Source organism: Myotis brandtii, unplaced genomic scaffold (assembly GCF_000412655.1).
Source record: "Myotis brandtii unplaced genomic scaffold, ASM41265v1 scaffold311, whole genome shotgun sequence".
Taxonomy (NCBI): Eukaryota; Metazoa; Chordata; class Mammalia; order Chiroptera; family Vespertilionidae; genus Myotis; species Myotis brandtii.
The window spans coordinates 3,231,266-3,251,258 of record NW_005361913.1 but is presented as its reverse complement, the minus strand read 5'-3'; positions in this window follow the sequence as shown (position 1 = coordinate 3,251,258).

Below are 19,993 nucleotides of genomic sequence, written 5' to 3'. Positions count from 1 at the left end.
CGGTGGTGTTTCAGGCCGAATAAAGACATCCTGGGTAGGACCTTCAGTACTTTGTACCTGGAAGGGAACTTAAGAAACACTGCATTGTTAATCCAACTAATTGCATAGGTAACCATCCTCTGAAACCTAACAAATTCAGCTGATTTGGGGAGTGGGTTTTGGAGTCGCTCTGCGTTAATCGGTAGATTGTTTGTGGCATGTAAACACAACATAAAGTGTTGGGCAAAAGTAGGTTTACAGTTGTTTGTATGGAAAATAATACAATAAATAATAGTACAAAAATAAACTCTGTGTTTTGCATACTCACAGCTGTAAACCTACTTTTGACCCACCCTGTAGTGTACAGTCATGCACCTCTTAACACCGAGGATGCGTTCTGAGAACGTATGCGATTTCATCTGTGTGTGAACATTGTGGAGCGCCCTTACAGAAGCCTAGATGCGGTAGCCTACTACACATGTAGGCTGTGTGGCATAGCATTGTCATGTATGCGGTTCATCGTTGACCATCTGGTTATGTGGCACATGGATGCATTTTTTTTTTCTGAAATGAAACTTTCAAGGCCAACAGGGAAGCTCAGAGAATCTATGATGAGAACCTTGTGACCTCCCATTAACAGAAAGTAGATTCCTAGAGGAGGCAGAAAAGTACACACACTGAAATCAAACTTCCTGAGTCACCTTTCCGTGCTTTAGTTGCCTTTATCCCACAGGGTTGTTGTGAATTCTCTCCTCCTCAGGTGATTCAGGCAACCCGTGCCAGCTCACACTCATGGCTCTCCCAGCTGGCCTGCAGACACCAGCCCTTGGTCTGGCCACCTGTCTTGAGCCAGTCACTTTAGCCTCTCTGACTTCAGTGACTTCTCAGGTGGAATGAGATGATGGTGGTGCTGTGTGATCCTTCCCCTTAAACCTCTTTGACCCAAACCATGGATCTAACAGTCTGATTCTGGGGAGGGTAAGAGGTTCCTTGTAATGAAGGCCATATCTGGAGATTGGGCAGTGCCATTTCTCCAAGTCCAAGTCCCTCTTTCAATACTATCAGCCCTATTGAAGGGGTGAGAGTGGGGGTGACAGGGACACATGGCATCTTCCCTGTGTTGGCTGTGAAGTGTATGGCGTTAACTGCCACCCTTAACAACCTAAACGGAGGAGGACAATAAACTAACTTCCTTGGCTCCAAATCACCTTCTTCCTTCTTAGTCCCTACCTATGTGATTTTATTGTGAAAAGCAAGGGAAGTCGCTCTTCCTCAGCACACAGTAAAGAGACTTATTTTGAGCCTACCAAGTTTGTCTTGCTCTGCCCGTTCACACCAATCTCATGTAGCATCTTAACTTGTCAGTGTCAAGATAAAGGAATAAGAGGGGGAGGATTTCTTCAATCCACCTAAACTCTATCCATGTCTTTCAGGTCATATTTTCTAACTTGAAGAATGGAAAACCTCTATGCATTGTTTGGGAAGAAGGACTTAACAGTGACAGAGTTGACGTTTAGAATCTCGTTTGAATCTATTCTGTAACTGAGTATGGTTTCCTTTTAAAAAGAGAGGTCTTATGTTTTGTGCTCCAATACCTTAGAACAGCGACTTGTGTATACTTAATGCCCAGTAAACCTGTGTCGAATGAATTAATGGATAAAGGAATGCCTTCCCTAAATCTTGTCTCATCCTCTGCTTTGCACCCTTTGCCATCACCACAGTTCTTGAAAACCTGCTGAAGCCACGTGAATCTCTTTGCTGTTTTTTGCACACGTTTTCATTGTCCCTGTGCATGAATTCTTCCCTCTGCTTAGACTGCCCTCCTTTCCCTCTCCAGTTTATAGTTGCAATTACTGACATACTTCTAGCTCAAAACCTAAACTTTCTCAGATACCTTCAGTGAGTGGTCCATCTATGATGACCTAGGTCATCTTTTCTACTTCTTACCTCCATCACTGATGGACTCTGGACTGACTTTGGCTTGCTCTGTTTGGAACCCCCAGAAGTCCAGGTTTATGCTTAGATAATGAGTGTGCTTTTATATGATGGAAGAATGGGGGGTGTGGACCATGAGAGTGTGTTAGAAGGGACAGATCCTCATCTCTGCACAGAACACCCTGGGTGGACAGATTAAATAAATTGACACCGTGTTTGGTGGCAGTCCTGACTCCCTGCTAGCGTTTGTGGGCTCACATGTACCTGAGATGAGGCTTATTTCAAGATGACTCTTTCAGAGTCCTTCTCTCTTCTCTGACAACAGTCATTAAGAGATTAGATTTCTTGAAATATCAGCATTTGTGCCCCCCCCCCCAACCCCCTGCATAAAGCTCTGTGGCCAAACGAGGAAGGGATTTCTGAATAGATTTTCAGCAGTGAAGAAATGCTGAGTTTTAAAAATAAGCATTCATAGTGCAAGGCACTGCTTTACCCACTGTGAATGGGCATATGCCTTCCGAAAATATAACTGCTGTCAAGGGCATTTAGAGGTGTTTGTAGAGAGGAGGGAGGTGTGTCTTATCCTAACTGGTAACGATCACATAATATTTGAACATGCCAATCCTTATCATATTTACACCTCTTATTTGGAAGGAATTGCTCGCTTGGTTTCAAGATATATACAGTTCTTGGATCAACGTTTTTAGGACAAGATTGCAGGATTCTTCATAAACAAAGTTATTCTCTGGCCTGTTCTGTTATTCAGAAGCAAAAATTGCTAGATCTTACTAAACAGGGTTTATGGTACTGAAGAGCCTACCTATACCAGGAGAAGGAATGGAATGAACCTGAGGATTCAAGCTGGTAGTAACATTCTGAAACAAATTGTGTGAAAATAACCGTACTTTAAAAAGGGAAGAATGAGACCATTTAATATTGCCCAGGTGAATTCTAGGGTTGTTAGAACCTAAAAAAGGCAGATTCAGTTTTGTATGGTAAATAGAATAACATGCTGCCTTTCTGGTATTTTATGCCCTTTTGATTTAATAAATCTTAGTATGGAAGCCTCTTTGATGGACAGGAATAAAGAGGGCCAAATGTGTATCTGACGGTCCTCGTCAAATCCATCTGCCAGATGAGAGATTTGGGCACTCTTTCATGCACCTGGGTGGCTCTGCATTAAGTCTGACAATGTGGCCAGTTCTGATAACTAGAGATAGAGGAAGACTTTCTGTTTGACTCTCTTGCAACCTACTGGGTCTGGCACCTTGCACCTAGCTGTGGAAACCCAGGACAATTGGTGGTGGTCAGGTTTAATGAAAGATGAAAGGGCAGTTCCTCACAGTTTGAGCAGGGAAGGAGGGAAGCACCACTTGGCTTTGAATAGAGGTTGTGCACGCCTGGATCCCATGTGCAGAAGCCTTCTGCTCATCTTCTGCGTCTGGCTAATTGACATGTGCTCACAACAGATCGTTATCTCCTTCCTCTTCCTGCCTCTTCCTTGACTCTCACCTGGGAACCTGCTCTCCTAGCTGCAACTTCTGATTGTCTTCCTTTACTTTTACTTTCTCCAGTTTTGCTGCTTATCTCCACTTATTTTCCCAGAGTTGAAACTAAAATCTTGCATATTATCATATTTTATTATTATCTTAATTTTTTAAGCAACTAGTGTGAAACAAGCCAAAATTTATGGCTGAACTATTTTGAGAATTGTGTATGTTTCCAAAATTTTTTGCTTCATTTCATGGAATAATTAAAAAATGTACCTTCATATTTTTGGTGATAGGCTCATGGCTACAAATTGACAATTATGGATATGCCACCAATCTGAGAGTAATTTGACCTGAAATGGAGTAGTGATGGAGCCTGGATCACAAGCAAAGTTTAAGACCGAAATGAATAGCAGGCACTAGACGTTTCTCACATTATCTTCTCTATGAATCGCTGGTAGGGTCAAGGAATAATTTCATCAGCGTCTTGACTTGTCTGGCCAATTAAGCAGGCATGTCTCTACAGTGTAAACCTATTAAGTGAAAAGGGTTGGGTCCTATTGCATATAATTGTAAGGAAGGATAGCCCACCATCCCTCTTGTAATTTTACCTAACTAAGTAAGTATCCTAAATAGGAGAAAATCATGGTGAAGCAAAGCAAAACCTGTAACAGTTCCTACTCTATTGCAGGCCAAATGATGTTACATCTATATCAATGTGTGGACTTGATAAGATTTCACCACCCCCTCTCCCCCGCCCTGTGGGATCTGAGACTCATTTAAAATAACCTTGGCAGAAGAATATTAGCTACTTAGACCTGTAAAGGATATTTTTATGTATAATATATAAGGCACATGTAATAATTAATATAAAAGCAGCTGAAAGTGCCTGAGGTCAGTAGTTGCTGCATCAATAGTGCATGTAAACAAAGTATTAGCCAAAATTGCTTTCAGAGGGCCCTAATCACATCTGTTTTTATTTAATTTAGTCTGATTTAATGGTATTTTTATATGAATTTGCTTCATGGTTATTCTGTTAATTGCAATTTCCTTTGCCTGAGAAGAATGTATTCAAGATGGGATAGTTATAAACTTCTTTTTCACCATTTAGTTCGGTGACCCTGTATCTATTTAAAGGCATGGTATCTTATTGTAAAGATAATCGATGTAAAGCCAGTAATTTAAACCTAATTCACTTTGTTTACAGGTTTTAATGTAAAAGTCACCTACAATGAAGTATACGAATCTTGCTGGTATGTTGGAGTTTTGTTTGAGAAGTGCATACAGTGGTGTAATTTGGACTCCTATCAAGATATAGAACATTGTTAAAACTCCAGCTAATTCTTGCTTGCTCCTTTCCCTACTACTCCCTGGCTGTATCAGCAGGCAGCCTCTGTTCTGTTTTTTTCTTCTTCTTCTTCTTCATAAATTAGATTTGCCTATCTTACAGCTTTATGCAAATGAATCTCACAATATATACTCAAGGCTTCTTTCACTCATGAGCTTAATTAAAAAAAGGATATTTTTATTGCTTTCAGAGAGCAAGAGAGAGGGATAGAGAGAAACAGCAATAATGAGAGAGAATCATGGATCGGCTGCCTCCTGCTTGCCCCACCCAGGTGTGTGCCCTGGCTGGGAATGGAACCGTGACCTTCTGGTTCATAGGTGAACGCTCACCCACTGAGCTACACCCGCTAGGCAGAAATTACATGTTTAGTTTTAAAAGAAACTGCCAAACCATTTTCCAGAGTAGCCGTGCCATTTCATACTACTAGCAGTGTATGTGTGGCCTAGTTTCTGTGTCCTCACCAGCATTTGGTGTTGTCATTATTTTTTTGTTTTCGCCATTCTGATGGGTATGACATGATATCTTCTTATAGATTTAATTTGCATTTCTCTGATAGCTAATGATGTTGAACACTTTTTCATGTGCTTATTTGCCATCCGCATATTCTCTTTGATGAAATGTCTGCTCATGCCTTTTCCCATTTTCTAATTGATTTTAAAAAATATATGCTTAAATAGATGGAAAAAAGACAACCCAACTAGCTTTCAAGAAATTTAAGAAAAATATTCCAAGAAATATCTCATTTGGCTTGAGAGATGCTATTAGTAGCTGAATAAGTAGATGCAGTGAATCACCTGATGGATATAAATGGATGTTTTGCTACAAATGTGTGAAAAGAATTGTCAACTTTCTGTGCTTCCCATGATTCTCATGTGAGTAGCTTGGGCTTCCAATTCCTCCCATATTTTTAGGTTCTGGGCTTTCTTGCTGCCCCAGGCCTTATATTCTCTTTTCCTTTTCTCTATGACAAGCTTGGGTGACAGATTCACACCTTTGAATACAATTCTGAAGCATATTGATGGATTCCTGAAACAGGGCTTGTGGCCCAAATTATTATTCCTTTTTTATTTTTCCGATAGGACTTGGTCATTTGAGATGGTCTCTGCACATTTCTGTAGTGTTTGCCTCTGTTGGGCGGAGGAAGATGTAACAGAGTTATCTTGATGGGAGGATAAGGAAGAAGCCATCTAGACACAGAGCAGGAAAGCTTTCCTAGTGTGTGTGGTAATGAATTTACTGTCGAGTGACATATACGGGTCATCAGAACATTTTCTTAGATGATGCATTTCTGACCAAGTAATAAGGTAGAAAAGAGCCGAAGGCTTGCAGATAAAAGGACCTGGATTTGTGACCTTGCTCTGCTCTAATTTAGTGACATTGATCAGATTACTTAACCTCTCTGAGCCTCCACTTAATTATTTGTATAAATGGGTAATAATTCCCATACTATGTCCACAGTGAGTTATAAGTATCAAATAGGATAATGTAATGCATTTGTGAGCGATAAAGTGCTATATAAATGTAAGCTGCTATTACGTTTCTAATAATTATACTCCTCCTCCCCACCAGTAACACAAACAGAAACACAACCTGGGAGAGCAACGGTCATTTTCAACAGAATGTGGTCAAATGATCACTGTAAGTTTCCTAAAGGGGGAAAACCCCCCCAAGGTTTATTGTTTTCTTAAATGTGATCTTAATTTTGTTTCGTAGGCAAGAAAATGCTAAAAGAATCAATCAATTGGCAATAATTGCACTTCACTTAGGCCACTGAGCCAAGCTGCCATGGGAATGAAAATGGAGTTACTTTAGGGGTATTCTGATCTTACCCATTTAAGTTCTAGTTTTAAAGATGGGCTATTCATCAACTTGCCAGTCAAAGCCTTACCTGGGGTCCTATTTCCCTCCAATCTTGTCCTTAATCATCACCTTGTGGTGAAGAAGCCAGGCAAATCCGGGTTTGTACAAGGAGTGTTATTAACTGTGTATGACCTTGGATGAAAGATTAGATTCCTCTCTTCATCCATAATATAGATTCAGATGAAATTGTTAACTGATGAGGTAGGTGGCAAATTATCTGGACATCTGCCTTTAAATAGTAATTTTGAATACTTTTAGGTAAAATAGACACAGTGTAGTTGGTAACCCTGTCTATAAATCGAAATTCAGAGAAAAGGTCACAAAGTTGCAAAATGATTTCATCCTAAAAAAGGTGATCCGTGACAACCAGTTTAGGAATGGAGGAAACATAAAAGCCAGTTTGCACGCATGCAATTCGTTACCCCAGATCTTAATTTGGGCAATTTACTTTTGTGATGTAGGATAATTAAAAGGTCTCAAGGTGATGGTGAGGATCAGTGAGATCACTGTATGCGAAAGCGCTTTGGGGATTGTCATGTGCTAGGCAGACTTTGTTGTCAGTTGTGGAGGCCACAGAGGAGGGGGTGGTAGTAACAGAGAGGGGTTTGAGCAGCAAATGGGATCATCAAGCTTGAAAACTTGTCTAAGGATATTTCCAGTTATTGGTGGCATTGGAAAGAAACTTAAACTTCATTCTAGACTCCATGTGTATCAATACCCTCCTCTTGGAATACATAGCCACGTCCTGAATCAGTGTCTGCATTTTAACAATTCAGTTGTAGGTGATGACGTTTAAAAAATCATCCCTTAAATCTGGGGAACCAGTGCAATGACTTCAGAGAGCACAACAGGGAGAATTTTAATTTAATGGAAACCCAGCCAGTGATTAGATTAGGTGACAGGAAGGAAGGAGGTCAAATGGATTATGGGAAGATGAGGAAGGAAGTGAATGGAGTCATTATGCTTTTAGTTACAGTATATTTTTACAGTTGATTCTGGGGGTGGTATATTGTTTAGTTCATTACAGCATTTAAGGACCAATTTCAGCTTAAAAGCATGAATGATTGAAGCTCTGACCAAACTCTAATCCCAGCTACTCGAAAACCATGACTTTTTAATGTCCTTTAATCTGAAATAAATTATGGTTTTTCTGTAGTATCACACTTCAAATACTTATTTTCTTTCAAATACAAGGGTATATTTCACTCTCTTTACAAATTTCTGAGGCTGTTGCTTCCTGTCTTTTAATAGATTTTTTGTATCTTTGAAAATGTGCATGGCTTGCCATAGGTGGTTTGGCTCAATGGATAGAGCATTGGCCTGTGGACTGAAGGATCCTGGGTTCAATTCTGGTCAAGGGCACATGCCCGGGTTGCGGGCTCCATCCTAGTAGGGAGCATGCAGGAGGCAGCTGTCTTTCTCTTTTCCTTCTTCTCTGAAATCAATAAAAAATATTTTTAAAAAGTGCATATCTTAAATGAGTATTGCATCAGGAATTCGTTTGCACATGTCTTTCCTTTGTTAAGAATGGAAAATTGTGTCTGGTCATAAATGCAATGATCTAACCTTTGCAAAACCTTATTACTGATATTTATGTTACTTATATCTTACTAGAGGCCCAGTGCATGAAAATTTATGCACTGGAGCGGGGGTCCCTCAGCCCGGCCTGCCCCCTCTCACAGTCCGGGAGCCCTCGGGGGCGGGAGGCGCCCCGGTGATCAGGGGAAGGCGACGCCCCCATCACACCTCTGTTGCTGCCAGTGCCGGCAGCGCAAGCCTCGGCTGTCCCTGGTTACTTGAGCCTTGGGCAGCCCTGGGTGGCTGGGAAGCCACCATCCAAGGCTTGCCTTACCCTCAGGCCCGCCCTAGGCGGCTGGGCAGCTGACATCTGAGGCTTGCCTGCACCTTGGGCTGGCCCTGCGTGGCTGGGGGCTGAGGGTGGGTCCGGCCGCACCGCATGCCCACCCACCCCCACAGTGGGGCTGAAAGGAATGGGGGACTCCGGCGTGGCTGAGGGGACTGGGCGCTGCCGTCTTGTGGCTACGGGTGCTGCCATCTTTGTGATGGTGTGACGGTCAATTTGAATAGTTCCTCTTTATTAGATAGGATGCTATGAGCAGTATTATGTTCAATTCTTGCCCCCCAAAGGAGAACTCTAAAGGAATTTTTTCAGCAATGGCTTTGCATGGATTTCTCACTTTTCCATTTGTGGCTGATTGCATGCTGCCCTTTATAGGAACGGCAGATATAGTAAATGGATATTTGCTGACTGGTTGATTGCCCTTCTTTCTACTAGAACTAAGTACTATATGGCAAGCGCTTTGACTCTGTCCATTCAGACTAGGACTGTGCAGGGCACACACACACACACACACACACACACAAGTATTTGTTAAATCAATTAGTATAATAATCCCATGAACCACAACAAACTCATGAGATAGATTCTCCTAATGTTTACATTATTTCAGGTTCAAAACTTGCTATCTTTAGAACTGTGTTTCTCCCCTTGGCTTCTAACACTGTTTTTTTGTGCTGGAGAACTTCCTAATAAACATTATTTTGGGAGAAAGGAAGCCAAATGAGTATGGGTGTCAGGTTATCAAGTAAATATTGGAACAATTTTACCCTCTGATTGGGAATGTTTATTTTGTTCAGATGTGTATTTGGTCTGACCTTGGAATTAAAAGTCACTTACGAAGTTGCATACATGGTAATGAATGTTTATAATGTGGACTATAAGCTGAAAGCAGTTAAAATATAAATATTTAAGCCATATGTTAGAAAATAACCAGAGCAGTGCAGCTATTTCGGATTGTGGTGGGAAATGGCCTGATTTATTGACGAGAGCTGGACGTTTCGAGTCCTGGGTTCTGTTTCCATTCCTGCTCTTGCCAGCGCTTCACAAAATGTCTCTGTTGAATAAGATGTTCAATGGGACAGCATTAACTCCTTTAAGAATAATACTTTTATAGTACTTAGACATTTTGTGCTTCAGTGGCTCTGGCTTTATTGAAGTTCTGTTAGTCTGTTCTTAAGGTTGTTTTTTTTAAAACCTGCAAAGGCCCCCACCCTTGCATGCGTGTGTTTTTTGGGGGAGCCTGATTCCATCTTATCAGTCCCTCATTAGTATATTTTTACCTCACTTTTGTTTAAGGCTCACCTGAAGGAAAAAAAACAACAACCAAAAAACAAAAACAAAAAACAACACAAGCTGTGCTATTTATAAAATACTTGTAAATACAAAATCGTATTACTGTGCCCATTGCAGCAAATGGTAATTTACCAAGTAAAAACAACAATAAAGATAAACTGGACAGCGTTTGATGGGGATGGGGGATGTTGTTGCAAATGGAAATAACCAAAGATGAGAGCCTCCTTCTCCAAAGCAAAGAAAGCAAAGAGGCTGGATTTTGATACATCTTGAAAGAAGGCAGCTAACTAGGCACAAACCAGGTGCCCTTATTTAAATAAGCAACCTCATTTAACACCATTAGTGTTATCAGAGCTTTTATGGCAGGCTTCTTTCTGTCTGGTGTGTTTGGTGAATTTTTAACTGAGCAGGCTGTACAATGGGAGCAATGGACTAGGCCATAAACAAAAGCTACAACCACTTCAGAATTCCAGAGGCCTGACTCAGCTCCCTCTCCCACCGACTCTCCCCTGAACTCACCCCTTTTGCTAGGGATCCTGGAGGGGAAGCGCCCCTGGCGGTCCATCCTTGTGGCACTTGATAAAAGTACTAATTCCTGGCTTCAACTGGAAACATGCTGAATCAGAAACCACTGGGAAAGAATTTATTTTGAAGTCCTTTTAACAAGCACCTTTGAGGTGATTCTCAGGCACATTCTAGTTTGAGCTCCACCGATCTACTATTAGCCCTGCCACTTTAATTTATTTAAGGAAACAGTTGGTTTTCTGTCTTCTTCTGGACCATGTTATGCTGTGGATGGAAGGGAGAAAACTGAGATACAAAGAAAGACCAATTTTTTCTTCTGGATTCATTTCTTATTTTGTGGGAGGAACCGAGAACCCATATTCTTATTTCTTTAAGGTATCTTTAGTCGGATATCCTATATCTACTAGATTTTCATAGATAGATGTATATTCACAAGGAAAACATCTGCAGGCATAAATGAGAAATGATTAGCTCAGCGAGATCATACCCATTGGCCCATATGACCACTTGGATCAGGATAACCATCATGAAGACCAGGCCAGGTGCATTCAATATTCAGGGTGAGTTGGGGCTGAAATTTCAGTTCTGGATGACATTGAGGACTTATCACATGTGATTGGTATAGCAGCACAGAGCAGATCTTGAGAGAGGGATCTGAGTGGAAGTCATGCTAGAGGTTCTGCATTGGAATGTGTGTGGTCGCACGCTTTGTGATGTTTGTTTTATGTAGACTCTCCATAAGAGATTTTCGGTTTCCTAACATGTGAAATACAGCCCATCTAGTGTAAGAATACAGTCTCCCCGAGACTTTCGGCGGGGGAACACACTTTTCAAACATATCAGGAAGGAATTCTAGAGTTTTTGACTAGTCATGCGAAAACGGAGCTTCCTTGTCTTACATTGGGCATCTTTGTAGAAAAGAGAAAAAGTTTCCTGGGTTTATTTAAGTCAGAAATGTGCCCACCCTCCATGACATCATTCATATAGAGAGTTGGTATGGGAACTCTGCAAGTCAGGTTTCCTGCGTGCTGTGATGCAGAGAGTGATTAAGATACTGAGCATTCTCGATGTTCCTCCTAAGCATCACCAATTTAGGGGAGATTGAAAAGTCAGAGCACAGTATGGAGAGTACACTGGATACAGGCAGATGGCTAGGCCATGAAAATGTGTTGAAATGCTTTAATGAACTACAGTAGATTAAGTGTTGTGTGTGTGTGTGTGTTTAAATAAATTAAAGGCCCTGAAGAGACCTGGGAAGAGACAAGGTATGCTTTCTCTATTGACGTGACAAGACATATAAAATTAAACTGTAGGGCAAATGAAGAGCATGGCTGAGTTGTTTGAAGAGTTGTGAAGTGGATTCAAACTGGGCTTGCACACTGGGCAGATGGATGCTGGTGGTCGCATTCATTTCTCATTTCAGAACTCATCCAAGACGTGGGGATTTGGGAAAGTCACGCTTTTAGGAGAGATTCACAGACTTTCATGAGCTCCCATGCTGACTTAAATTCCTGCAGCTGCATTTGGAATGCACTTTACTGAGTTCCAGCTCAACTTAGATTCTTCCCTCTTCTGCAAGATTGTGGGAAGGATTACATTGGACAATATTTAGAAAGTTTCCATCCAGTTCCTGGTGTACAATAAATACTTGGCAAATTGAGGTTCCCTCAGGCATCCCCCCTGCCCCCATGAAAAAATATATTAATGGAGGGAAAAGAATTATTCCATAAATGATAAAGCATTGTTGCTGCCAGTGACCTTCTAACATTTTTTTCTTTCTAACAGTGTTTACTGGAAACAACACTACAGTGAACGTGTCCTTTTTAACAATAACTACAATTGTGTAGGAAAGCTAGATTTCCCACCTTTGTAGGAGTTTTTTAAACCATAGATGGTACCATTGAGCATATTGATCCAGGAATATTCTAGCCCTCAGGGTTTGGAAGTGGGGATAATGAGGCAGAGACCATAGTCACTAAGTGACAGAACTTATGTCTTTTCTACCCGGGACAGTGTAAGAATAAGCATAGTCAGGGTGTGATGAGAGTCCGTTTATTCCCAGTAAACCAAGAACCAAAAAGCCCCCTATAACCTCAGGCATTTCAACAGAGCAGGCTCATTGTTTGGTTTAGTTTTTCACCCTCTTACTCTGTATTGGCTTTAAAAAAGTTACGGAATGCATGAAGAAGCAGTTATGCAGATGTTATTGAGCACCTGTTTATTGAGGATTTGCCTGGGTGCTAGGTGCGGAGAGCTGGATCTGGTGGTGAAGGATGAGCAGACAATTGCACATTGATAGGGACTGTGCAGGCCCTAGGAAATGCAGAGGGCTCGTTAGGAAACACAGTGATTCAGCTGTGGGTGTTTTGACTTCTGCTTTTATTGCTTGGACTTTTTAGAGGCACAGCTTGACTTAAGATTAGCCAAAGCAGCATCTTAATTGAACGAGTAACAGCTATTGGGACAACCAAATATAATTAACTTTGATGTTTTCGAATTCCTTCTTCCATTCTTTGGTTTGCCTGTGCTTTGATCCTTAATGATGTGTGCACAATGAATTACACTCGAAGAGAAATGTCTGTGTTCATATTAAATATTACCAGACCATTCTTTTGAGTGCTGGGCATTTTCAACTCAGGGCAAGATGGATTGGTAAGGAACACTCTGTACTCCGGTAAGTATGTTTTCAGTTGAAATAACAGCCAATAACATCACAAAATCAGGGTCAGAATAAACTCTCTACCATAGCCTAGACAAATATTTGTGATGTTAGGAAATGGAATAGGGTCTGGAGATAGATTCAAAAGAAAATTAAGTGAAAATAAATTTACATCAATCTTTAAGCAAGCTTGGCATCTACTTATCTGGATATATTTTTGCCTGTGATAGTCCTGATTTGTGGAATAGTTGGAAATCCACTACAGGTGTTCATTTTCCTTTTATTTCTTTTATTCCTTATTATTGTCAATTTGAAGTTAATAATATAAAAATACCATCTATTAAGAAGGAATCAAAAGGTATGTATTGTGGCTCTCTGGTCACTTGTTATTTGAATCACTTTGGGAAAAGTCCCTTAACTTTCCTGAATCACACCTTTCTCATCTGTAAAATGGGCATGCCTACTTGATGGATTGCTGTTGGATCAAATGAGTTAGATGTATGTGGAAATGCTTTGGAGACTTTAAAATTCTTTATGAATAGGATTTGATTATGCATAGAGAAAGGCAGCACAGATTACGCAGACCAGCATGCATGCTGCTTTTCTCCAAAGATTAAATCATTTATTTCATAAATATATACTTACTGAGAAAAGTTCCCTCTTCTAGATCTCTGCCTCATATGTTAGGGGCTCCATTTACCTGTCTTATCACTGTATCTCTTATTTTGGAATTTGTAGCCATTACATGAAAGACTCACTGTTTTATGGAGTACACTGACAAATTGTTTGAAAATTATTGCTGGTTCAGATAAGCCATGGTTAGTTGAGAAAGCAAATCCAAATTCTTATGTTTTTCCCTTTTACTTTTTCCTTCTTTCCTCTCTCGCAACTTTTTGGAACATATATACTAAAATTTTGACATAATTGTCCAGATTTTTAGATCAAATTGTGATTATAGGAATTTGGACCAATCTTATCTAGAATATGTTATTTTACATTTTATTTGCAAGATAGATGAGCCGAATTATAAACATGTGCCTAAATTATTTTTTGCATTTGAGGCTTAAGAACTTGAATAAATATCACTGTTTATTTTGACCTTGTACCCATTAAGGATAGGTTCTCCTGCAATTTTGTTTGCATTTGTATGTTGTGTGTGTGTTGTTTTTTTTTTATCATCACCTCACTGGATGTTAGTTTAGGAAGGTGATTGGAAGCAATTGCTTCTGTCAAATTTGCTTGATCGCTTCATTATGTACATGTCCACTTATTTCTCAAGTAAAAATGATTAACCTCACAAATGTGACACAATCCTTGCAGTAGGCGTGTGCTAAGTATTCGATTAGCATGCTGGCATTTAGAAATGCTCATCCCCTTCTTGTTGCCTTAGATGTATTTTGTTGTTTTGTTCTGTGTGGCATCAAATTTACACTTGTCCTTTTCTCTTAGAGACAAGTTGTGGGAAGGAAAAGACAAGATCATAACATTAAGATTGAATGCGTTTCTCAATCTTCACATCCTTAACTGGTTTCTTTGATGCATTTGAGTTTGTTATAAAATGTTGGGGGAGGAAGGAAGGCAACCAGTGATAATCAAAGGGGAAGAAAGATCAGGGTAGGACTCGGTGACATTTGAGGCTAAGTTTTGGAGCTGTTGCAAGAGTTATTGCTGCCTGCAACTGTTTGGCCTGGCTGCATGTCAGAGCCATTAGCTTCAGAATAACAGAGCCTTTAAGAGAATGTACTCTTTTAGAAAACTCCTCATTAATGTAATTTATGGAAGGGGAGAGGAGTTAGGGAGCAAAGAGGAATCATGAGGTTTCAAGAGTGCTGGAGTTTAGGTTAGGGGAACACATGCACACACACACACACACACACACACACACACACACACACACACAATGCTGGATTACATGAAAAAGTTAAAAAATCCCCAGCGCTGCCTTTGGTGGTCTCAGAGGCCTGTACTACTTGAGATGGAATTGCCTCCTCGGTGATGGCTTTTGGAACTCAGTCCCTAACATGGATCCCAGCTGGGAAATCTTCAGCTCTAATTAAGCTTTGGCTTGTTTTGATCATCTTCCAGCCTTGTGGTCGAAGAGCTTTGTGTACACAGTCTTTTGCTAACAACTTTTCCCACAGTCAGGAATACGCGCCTCTGCAATGGTGATCCTTACCTGAAAGGCTCTGGCCACCAACTCAGAGGAAATGGCGGACCTGTGTACATTCACACCTCTTCCTCGGGTCCCCGACATGGCCTTCACCACATTTGGAGAATGGAAGGAACAAAAGCTGTTATTACTAATAGAAGAATGAGAAAAGACAGTGGTGTCTGGGTCCATGTAGCCATGAGAACATGGCAGGGTTGGCCATCCCTCTTTCTCTTAACTGTGTTTTGCCCTGTCCTCCCTTGCCAGGATAGGAGAGGGTAGAGTAAGCCAGATGGAGACAGTTTTAAATGTTAATTAAATCTTTCAAAATATTTGCTGAGCCTACCTACTATTTGTCATGTGTTAATATCCAAAGGAAGGAAGAATGTCCTCATGCCAAGTCATTGCAAGGCAGTGATGTTGTTGCCATGGTGCTGTATATACAGAGCCATAACAGCAGAGGGAAAACATACTGATAGCCCAGTGTGTGTCCTGGGGAGGCCAAGGGAAACTGTTGAGGAAGTGCCATTTTGGCTGAGAATTACAGAGTGAATATATGTTTGCAACATTTTGGAGTGAAAGTAGGGTCTTCATGTAGAAGGAATATCATGGAAAATGGTATGGGGGATGAAGGGATATGTCCACAAGTAGCTCACTGTGGTCATTCACTTGTTCATTTAATGCATATTTGTGTATTATCTTTGTACCAAGTGCTGTGTTAGGTACAGTTTTGTGATGGATTGGATGTGGGAAGAGGTCTTAAGGTGCCTGACACGTACAACTAGATTAATAGTGGTCCATTTACTGAGTGAGAAGGAGGACCAAGCTTTGAGGAGGAACAAGGGTGGGTGGCAAATGATGAAGCAATTTGGCTAAGCTCCTTTGACATATCTAAGGGATATGTTAAGTGGGTGGGTGGGTTTACAGCTGTGGATTTCAAAACAGGGGTCTAGGTGGGAAATAGAAACTTGTGGAGATAAAAGTATGTAGATGATAATTGATACTTTGGGTGAGATTGACTAGAGAAAGAGCAGAGAATAAGAAAGGAAGAAGTTCTATGGGCCAGGGTCACTGAACCACAACATTTCATGGCCATGTGGAAGGATGAGCACATAAAGGCTACTAAGAATAAGGAATGGAAGACATGATAAAAAAAAAACTTGTGTTACTACAAGTCAAAGGAAGATCGTATTAAGGAGAAGAGACCAACTGCAGCTAGAAGATGAGGAAAGCCAATGTCTACTGGATTGAGAGACATGAAGGTCACTGTTGCTTTAATTAGGGTTGTTTCTGTGGAGTGAATGGGGTGAAAGCAAGACTGAGAGATAAGGCTTTTGGGCTGGGAGTGTTTTGGAAATTCGTGTGATAATTTTTTGGTCATCCATGATTGGAGGACACTGCCGGCATTTAGTGAGTGAGCCCAGGATGCTGGTGTCTTGCAATGCACACAATAGTCCTGCACACGAAGAACTGGTCAGTGTGTAACATGGTCCTCATATGTCTCCATAGGCCTTTATGTGACATTAAAAACAAAACTTTCAAGTATTTGACTGGAACCTAACTTTGCTTTTCATATAGGCATAAAGTATTTTTGGTTAGGTTTATATGCATACTGGATTTTCCACGAATAAAACTAATTTGTTAAAGGGGGTGAAGAGTATACCCTGTTCTGTGGGGATCTTTACTAAGTTTTGTTCACTATTTAGGAAAATTGTATCATCAGGGTCCATATTCACTTGTGGAATCTAAGTTATCAGTAAAAACACTGCCAATCAGTATCAGTGTTCGTAGCTGTTATGCTCATGGTGATTTTGTGTATAGATGCAAGCACTTTTGTATACTTCATTATATGCTCTAGTATAGTTCTGCACAGATATTTAAATTAAATAAGCAAAATTAATTTAAAGGATCTACCTTTTTTTCCCCTTCTATAATTTTACACTTAGGGGATTACAGTGATTTTCTTTTTGGAAATTCTTATGCAGGTAGGTTATACTACTTAGATTTGTATTTCAAGATAGAAAAGTGTGATGTAGAAGGGACTTAGGATTTTCCAGCCTATCAAACCCTGGCCAGATCTTGAAGCGCCTTGTACACCATTGAAAGAGGCTGTGTATCTTATAGTCTATTGTTCCTTAAAGCATGATCTGCACCCCCTCCAATCAGAATCACCTGGAGGGCATATACAATGCAGGTACCTGGGCCCACTCTAGAACTACTGAATTCCTGTGGAAGACTCTGGAATCCGTATTATAATTCTCCCCTCTTCACATGGATATGATTCTTATTCCACAAACGTTTGAGAACTCACTCCTGTAGGCAGGGACAATCATTTAAGAATTGAAAGAAACAGAGGCACAGAAGCAGGTTTTGGGGATAAAATAATACTCCCAAGGGACTTTAGTAGTTGGTTGAAGGAGCTTGGGAATATCGGCCATGAACAAATGAGGTATATATTTAATGACTAGATGAAAAATGTTGATGGAAAAAAGTGGTAGACATGGAAGAGAGGAGTTATTAAAAAATAAAATGATCCTGAGTAGTGACTGCATATGGGGAATAAAAGAATAAAAAGGGGTAAACATTGATTAGAAATGCTTTCCTTCTGGGTAGATGGTAGGATCATTGATCAAGCAGAGGAATACAGGAAGGTGGGTTGCTAGGCTGTGAGTTCTGGCTAGGCATGCTGACAGTTTCCTGTCTTACTGTGAGTGCAGATTTGAGAATATACAGGTGTGATTCAGTCTAGGAGCGCAGTCAGAGATGGGAATGAGGGAATCATTCATAGACAGGTGGTAGCTGAAGCTGATCGTTGGTAGAGGTTGTTTCCATGTATATATACTTTTATGGAACTTTAAATGGAACTTTTACATGGGCTTGTTTTTCTCCATTTCTAAACAAATCTTACTCCTGGAGTATTCAAGACTCTTTTTAGGCATGGTGATTTTGATTATTGAAAACAGAATGACTTGAAAAATCAAATTAAGGGGATATAGTTACATCGTTGCTGAATAAGCTTAATTGGGGTGTAGCAAGGGAAACCCATACACCTTCTGATAAGCAGCTTGCCTCTTGTTCAGTTGTGCAGTCCAGCCTTGGCATCAACATCAAGGATTTTCCTGAGAGAGACTAATGCCATGGGAAGGAAGGTTGTACTGAAAACAGCTGCCGGTCTACAAAATCAGTGCAGTTTATGGAAATTAAATCCGTGAGATCTATTGGTCATTAAGACCGTCCCCCACCTTCATGCTAGTTGATTTTTTTTTAAACTTGCTTTTGTGTTTTCTTTCCCTTTGAAAATATATACACTCTAGCCTTGGAAATTATCATAATTTGGGTTGAGGTACCTTCCGTAAGGAGAGTCTCACTTTGTTATCTACTAAGTCATTTCCCAGGGAAGGAATTCACTTTTGAGCTTTCAGATGAGAAGTAAAATTAACCAGATAGACTGATGGCTTTGTTAAGCCTTGACCTCTGCATGTCTGAAATCACAGCTTCTTTCTAGTTGGTCCTCCTTTCTCTCTCCCGTTATGAAACATGGTGGGTATAAAGCGATTTCTTATGTGAAATCTGCACAGTTCTCTCCTTTCTCTGATAGTTTAGTAACACATTGGGCAAGTATTTTTAAGTGTTTCTTAGTCAACACCAAATTCCTTTAGTTAGAAGTCCGAGAACTCTAGCCCTTACTATGGCTTTCACTGCTGGTGAGCTCCACTTTACAGTTTAAAGGCACAGAGTTGTGGGCTCTGGGGACTGACTTCATAGGGGAGAGGAGAGTCAACATACTTCAGAGCGTTTTGCAGTGCCAGCTGTGGCTAATGTTGTGTCAGCATTTCCATCATCATAATTCCCAACATTCGAGGGTTTATAAGAAGACTGTTAAGTTTCACCACAAACTGAAGTTTGGTATGCACGAGTTGAGCCTGAAAATAACTTTTCATTAAAAAAAAAAATGCAGCTTCTCTATAAAGTCACTTATAAGAAAGCAAAGCTAGTGATTATTGGTATTACAGTACCCAAATTGAGTGGTTTATTTAATACTGCAGCTACATTAGTCTGTAATATAAACCAATCACTACAGGAGTTTGGGGAAAAGACCATGAATGTGGGTCATATTTAATTTTGAAGGGTGTCTCTTTGAACAATTGAAACCAATTTTTCTCTCAATTTTAGCATAATTTCCAAGGCTTGTTTATCTAATTGTCTTCTGGGGGAAAAAATTGCTTGGGGCTCATAATGATAAACTCGATAGTAATACACAGATGCTTGGGACCTCAGGCCAAGCCTCTTTCCTCCAACCTAGGAGGAGAGCAATGACACACTGATGAGGGTGTGGTGCCACTTGGGTCTGCCATAGAGTCGGGGCTGTCTTGATTCAATAATGTGCTTTCATTCCCAGGTAAGCTTGACTCTGCAGGACCTTGCAGGGAGAGCAGATGCCTTGAGGTTTTTTTTTTCCTTTTCAGTAATGATGATGGATTTGTGTGAATATACCCCCATGCTCTGACCTCCCCTGTGACTAGTTGGAAGCATATGCAAGATGCTAATTTGAGTTAAGCACAAAATCTATGGCCCTGGAACACAAACAGTATAATTCACATATGGATGAACTCATGACTCTGGCCCCTCTAACTCTAAATCACCTAAATTACTTAGCCCATGGGTTAATGGAATGAAAGCTAAAGATTACTTTGTGGTGGGGGTCAAGTCCTGCTAGTCTTGTCCTCTATGTTGTTGATCGACATTCATTCTGCTTTTCTTCTTTTTACCTTGTATTGACTCATCTCCTCATTTTCTTCATCTCCTCTCGGTGGAGCTTATCTTCCCTCTTCCTTCCTGCAAATAATATAGATTTGGGGAACTATTTGTAGAGATACTACTAAGTACTGTACTA